At 39.9% G+C, this 6,572-nt stretch overlaps 1 non-coding gene across 1 annotated transcript; it reads left to right on the top strand.

Annotated features, from left to right (window-relative positions):
- Positions 1–1,769: 1,769 nt before the first annotated feature.
- Positions 1,770–1,908, top strand: LOC150100382 (U4 spliceosomal RNA). Its single transcript, XR_016549305.1, has one exon. It is a non-coding gene; the product is annotated as a U4 spliceosomal RNA (small nuclear RNA).
- The last annotated feature ends 4,664 nt before the right edge of the window (positions 1,909–6,572 follow it).

Below are 6,572 nucleotides of genomic sequence, written 5' to 3'. Positions count from 1 at the left end.
TTTTGGCTAATTGAATGAGTATGAGGAAGTCGAACTTCCTTCTTCCTTTTTTAATATATAATACTCTCCTGATGGAAACAGGAATCCCGCATACTTTTCATGTACAAATGCTACTAACACCGCATAGTAGCTTGATGGTGCGATAAAAAAAAATAATAAAATAAATAATATATAAAACGTTGCGAGACGTTTTTAGAAACCCTTGTTTTATTTTTCATCTTCATATTTCGATTGGAAATATCAAACAAATAAAAACAAAAACACGCTAGCATCCAAATTATTTTTTTATAAATTTCAAATTTGCTATTTTCGACGGCTGTGTACACCTTTTGCCTTTCAAGTGACCAATATGATCAACGGAAATCTTTTGTTTCTGGATTTATTTTAATATTTGGCACTACCATCTGTGAAAAGAGACGTTTTCAAAAGATTAAGAACATAAAATTATTGTTTAATTAAAAAAAACACAAAATATAAAAGTGTACAAACAACTAAATACTGTACATTGTTTTTTGTATTAAATATATGACCTCTTAGCCTGCAACGCCGAAACTATTTACTATCTGACACTTCTCAGAAAAGACATTTACACATATATATATCTCCTAGATCAGGAGTAGGCAAACTAGAGATTATGCAAATAAATAAAATTTATTTATTTGCATAATCTCTAGTTTGCCTGTTAATCTTACCCTCCTGCCATGATCAGAGCTTTAATAGCTCAATAACACCCTATCCCTACACTGTCCTCTACAGATAACGGGGAAGATGAAAAGCATTCTTGCTTCGCCCCTTTAAGCCAGTCCTTATAAGGAATGTTAGCCAGAGGTGATGTGGTGATTAATACCCTTGGAGGGTAATGGATGGCAATGCTGTTCCAATGAAGTTTAACTGAGGTTCGGGTGTTGCTGTTAACCCCCCCCCCCGAGGCGCTGAGATTCGAGAGTTTTCAGATCGCTCTCTTAAGGTTTTTGCCTTAAGGGAGCAATTTGAGTCTCCGGGGAAGTGTTCTCCGGCACGGCCCGCTGAGAGGTCTTGTCGGTGAATGCTCTTCTTCTGAATATGAGCGGTTCTGCTCGCTGGTGGCGTATGGGTGGAAGGCCATCATTGAGTGGAGCCAACGCTGAGATGGACGGTCTTTTGCCCACAATTGAGTGGCCAAGGGTTCGGGCGAATTTTTTGAGACGGCATTACCTTTGAATAATAAATTTAGTTTAATCCTTTATCCAAGAGTGAGCAAAAAAACAAATGCATAACATTAGACATATCCGCAAGAGATGTGTTTTGCATTATGGGAGATACTGAGATAGGAGTGTTGGTAGCTTGCTCCACCTTTGCAGGGAGTGCTCTGGTGTTGTACCACCTTACCCCAGTCCTGAAGATACTTTCAGGCTCACACTTGGATAAAGGATTAAACTAAATGTATTATACTCTAACCAAGTGAAAAATAAACTTTCAATATATTTGAATAAATATGGCAATGCTGTACCTATGAAGTTTAACTGAGGTTCGACTGTTGCTGTTACCCCCTTGGATGCAGAGTTTTGAGAGTTTGAGTTCGCTCTCTTAAGGTTTTTGCCTTAAGGGAGCAATTTGAGTCTCCGGGGTAAGTGTTCTCCGGCACGGCCCGCTGAGGGGCTCTGTCGGTGAATGCTTTTCTTCGGAATATGAGCGGTGGTGGTGGTGTGTGGGTGGAAGGTCAACGCTGAGATGGACCGTCTTTCGCCCACGATTGAGTGGCCTAGGCATCGTCCTTTAGAGACGGCTTTACCTTTATACATATGGCAATGCTGTAGCCAATGAAGTTTAACTGAGGCTCGGCTATTGCTGTTACCCTCCTGCCATGATCAGCGCTACTAAAGCTCTGATCATGGCAGACCTAAAAGAACTATGAGTCTGACCTAAGTTAAAGCCAGAAAAGCATTGTATAATAAGAATTTTCACTTCAAGTGCAAAACGCGCATTGGCTGACTGAAGCTGAACTCAGATAAATATCATAGCAGAAGAATAATGAACAAAAGTTGAAGCCAGCTGCAAAACTGATCAGATTTCCATCGCAATGTATTAACTATTAAATTTCTGTTTCTCACCCAGTCGCTAATAAGTAGGATTCAGACGTAGAATATTTCGAATATCTTATTGCTAAAGCTAGGAGCTATCCAACGCATCTATTTTTGATTTCATTCTTAAGCAAATCCCTTTAGTTACTATGGTAACGAAAGGGATCCACTTATGAAACCCAGAAACATCGATTCAAGATATTCTCCTTTTATAACCATGAGGTATTTCGCTACTTCCTACATCTGGTTAATGTTTTAGTACTAAATACTCTAGAGATACTTCGATCAATGTAAAGTACAGCTGAGACCTTGAAATATGCTGGAAAATCAAACGTAAAAGAGTTATTCAACAAACCTCATTCTTATTTGAATTGTTTACACCTCACTTCCGAAAAATGCAGTATATTGGCAATGTACGTCTGTAGTATTGTGGGAGGATTTCGTGTTTCTTTTGCGACTTAATTTCCAACAGAATGTATCCAAATACCTATTACTATGCGAGCGGTGCATCCCCGAAAGGTGTCTCTATCTCTACATCACCGCTTGCTCGCGTGAGAGATTGCAAATAGACTAAAGTTTATATCGAAATGGTCCAGTTTAGGCCGGAGTGACAGTTTTGAAATCGGGAATAAAAGAAAAATGCTTTTAGTGGGTGTTTTGTACGGAAATGTTCGTGTTTTGATAGATTGGGAAATCTTACTCGCTATAGATGGTGGGGAAAACAATTTGTTTGTAGTTCAAACATTCTCTGCTTTTTTATATAGGCTCTTCGGGGGTTGTTTTGTTTCTGGTGCATCATTTGAATGCTAGAGGTGACATTAGGAATTCAGTATAAATGTGCACTTGTTTTTTGTTTGTTTGTTTGTTTTGTTATTGTTTTTTTAAATACAGCAGTTTTCCAGAAAAGGGTTTGCTAATTATTACTAGCCTATAGGGTAGCAATCCCGTGACATCCGTCAATTATTTGAGCATAAACAAATAAAAGTACTAAGCGGATATTCTGTTTTAACACATTATCAACATTAACACTTTCGTAATTGGCTACAACTTTTATATTAGCAGCATATTAGTATGTTTTATTCAGTTAATATTATCATAGCAGTGAACTTTTAACGCCTGTCGAAATTCTAACCTAAGAATCCCATATGTTAATGAGCTGGCTTAGTTCAACTATCGTTCTCTCTTACCGAAACATTATTCTCCAGGACTTGCGATCTTGGAATTTCTTCTCAGTTTTATTCTAGATTTTTCCTGAGGGTAAAATATCCGATAACTATGACGTCGTTTTCTGTATAAGGGGAAAGCCCAATTTTTCCATTAGTTTTTATTTTGGCGAGTTTAATGTGAATTTTTATCCTATTATAAGATACTAAACCACAGTTATAGTTTCCAACAGATGTCGCTGCTCACAATGTCGTTTTAAAATTTCTTAAAAACATCATCTATACGTCTTGAATATAAAAACAATGCAAAATATTCTTTTACGTAAATGGCTTTTATCGAACGCAATTCTTACGAAAGATTATTCTTCCCCCCCCCCCAAGCAAGTCACCGATTGCTTAGCTAATGGGACGTACCTTTTTCGGCTATAAAAGTATAATCCGTACGACGAAGGATCAATTTCAAGACCACATTAAGTGGCGGTTTTGAGAAAGTTTCGTAAAACAGAGAAGTGGACCACACTAAGCAATTGCGAAATCATTAGCCATATCATAGTGATGCATGTGTCATTAGTTGTCTGAAAGCTCATCAAACAATCACCATTAAGTCCATTCTCTTGCTCAGGAACAATATCAGGCAATATATATGAGATTCGTGGAAACTATGGTGATAATCTGTGCTTGCTACCTGTAGATGGCAGCAGTGTGTATCTGCAAAGCGTCACAACCTTTGCTACGTCAACATATGTTTCGTTTAAGTGAAGGGGAAAGAGAGAGACTATATTTGCCTATTTTTGTTTACTTTCGATTAAGTAATAAAGTGTCATATTTCTTCCACCGTTCTTTCTCCAACTAATCTCTCTTTCTGAATGTCTTCTGTAACTATCAACGTTCCTTTTCTTCGCCTGTCTGTTCGAGTGAAATGAATGATAAAAGCAAGTGTAATCGGATTACTTCTACCAAACAGATTTATCACTAAAATCCTCTTTTCTTCAATCCCCTAAACTGCTCCCTTCTCTCATTCCAACCTGCAGAATATTGTTCATCACGTCACCGCACTTTTCTTCTTCCAATTTCTTAGACTGCCTGCAGCCAACTCCCAACTATAACCAAGTTTTACTTCCAGCTGCGTTTCTTCATAATCTCTCATTCTATTCCTTTTCTCTGTCGTTCTGTTATCATTTTCGAAAGGTTTCTTATAAAACTATCGCCTGCATCTTTAAAATAATTTCTTATTTCACTGGAATATTTGAAGGTCTTCAAATGCAACTTGTTTGTATTTCAATAAACTCTTCTAACTATTTTTTACTGCGGTACCGTACCTTAGGTTATGATTATGCATCACTGATTTCTTGTTTAGTTCTTTTATATTGTAATACACAAATTTATCATCATTACAAGTTCATAAAATCTCATACGACATTCCAATTCAGCATTACGCATGAAGCTTTCGATTTGAATTTATAACTATAGACGTGGAGTACCTAAAATATTATTACCTCTTAAAATATTGTTATGTTTGTGACTTAATGTGGATTTGACGCACAGAAAGAATGGAAGACGTTGTGATTGAGCTACAGACGATTCGCCTGTTTCATTATTGATATCTACTGCAGTAGATATCAAGAATGAAGTAGGCTGTTGTCATGGAAACATAATGTTGCTATTACTGTCCACTCTAAATCTAACGCCACCTATTTCACATCTTTATGAAATGTTTTAGCATCGGATTATGATCGATGGGATCTTCTGTCAGAGTTCATCATACCACGTACGAGGAAATTCAAATAACGCATCGTTCTTTGAACTTTGTAATTGTAACTTATCGGTTGAGGACGAAACCAACATCTTCAACTTCACTACCGGAAGAAACTGCCGTTTCAATGAGGAAAAGAATCAAAATACGCGTGTCCGTTTAGCAATATTTAGTTGAAATGCATCCAAGGGAATGGAAAGATGCTGTTGTCTGTGAGAAATGTTTTTCAATGTAGTTGCATAGCTGTGTTCATTAATCAGTGCAATAAAGATATTCGTGTCGTTCTTCAGAGATTTTATTCGGACTTTTACACTGAAGGGTTTACCTGTAATCCTCTTTCCGATAGAAATAAAATTAGAAACTCGAATTCTTACATCACGTCACGAAACGTAAACCTATCAAAACAAATTGTCTACAAGTATTGTGACGTCCATGTCAACCAACAGGCATTTTTAAAGTCCAAGGACTGGCTTAAAGGGGCGAAGCAAGAATGCTTTTCATCTTCCCCGTTATCTGTAGAGGACATTGTAGGGATAAGGTGTTATTGAGCTATTAAAGCTCTGATCATGACAGGAGGGTAACAGCAATAGCCGTATGTAAAGGTAAAGCCGTCTCTAAAAATTCGGACGATCCCTAGGCCACTCATTCGTGGGCGAAAGACCGTCCATCTCAGCGTTGGCTCCACTCAGTGATGGCTTTCCACCCACACGCCACCACCGAGCAGAACCGCTCAAATTCCGAAGAAAATCATTCACCGACAAAGCCCCTCAGCGGGCCATGCCGGAGAACACTTTCCTCGGAGACTCAAATTGCTCCCTTAAGGCAAAAACCTTAAGAGAGCGAACTCAAAAACTCTCGAATCTCAGCGCCCCTGGGGGGTAACAGCAACAGCCGAACCTCACTTAAACTGGTTAGTAAGTAAAGGGTAAAATCTCAAAAAATCTGACGATCTCCAGGCCACTCCATAGTGGGCGAAAGACCGTCCATGTCTCAGCGTTGGTTCCACTCAGTGACGGGCTCCCCGACCACTAAGCAGAACTGCTCAAATTCCGAGGAAAATAATTCACCGGCAAGAACCCCTCAGCGGGCCGTGCCGGAGAACACCTTCCCCAGAGATTCGGGGTGCTAGGACGGGGCGGCAGACGCTGAGTGGAACCAACGCTGAGCGGTTCTTGCTAGGACGGGGAGCCCGTCGGGGTGCTAGGACGGGGCGGCCGTCACTGAGTGGAACCAACGCTGAGATATGGACGGTCTTTCGCCCACTATGGAGTGGCCTAGAGATCGTCCGATTTTTTGAGATTTTACCCTTTACTTACGAATCAGGGTAACAACAATTAGCAATGCTGAACTAAGGAAGTTAACTGAGGTTCGGCTGTTGCTGTTATCCTGGGTGATGAGTTTTTGAGTTCGCTCCCTTAGGGTTTTTGCCTTAAGGGAGCACTTTGAGTCTCCGGGGAAGGTGTTCTCCGGCACGGCCCGCTGAGGGGTTCTTGTCGGTGAATTATTTTCCTCGGAATTTGAGCGGTTCTGCTCAGTAGTCGGGGAGCCCGTCGGGGTGCTAGGACGGGGCGGCCGTCACTGAGTGGAACCAACGCT

Source organism: Typopeltis vanoorti, chromosome 13 (assembly GCF_054136105.1).
Source record: "Typopeltis vanoorti isolate ZY-2024b chromosome 13, IOZ_Tvanoo_1.0, whole genome shotgun sequence".
NCBI lineage: Eukaryota > Metazoa > Arthropoda > Arachnida > Uropygi > Thelyphonidae > Typopeltis > Typopeltis vanoorti.
The sequence above is the reverse complement of the archived record's forward strand: the minus strand, read 5'-3'. Positions and strand labels throughout refer to the sequence as shown.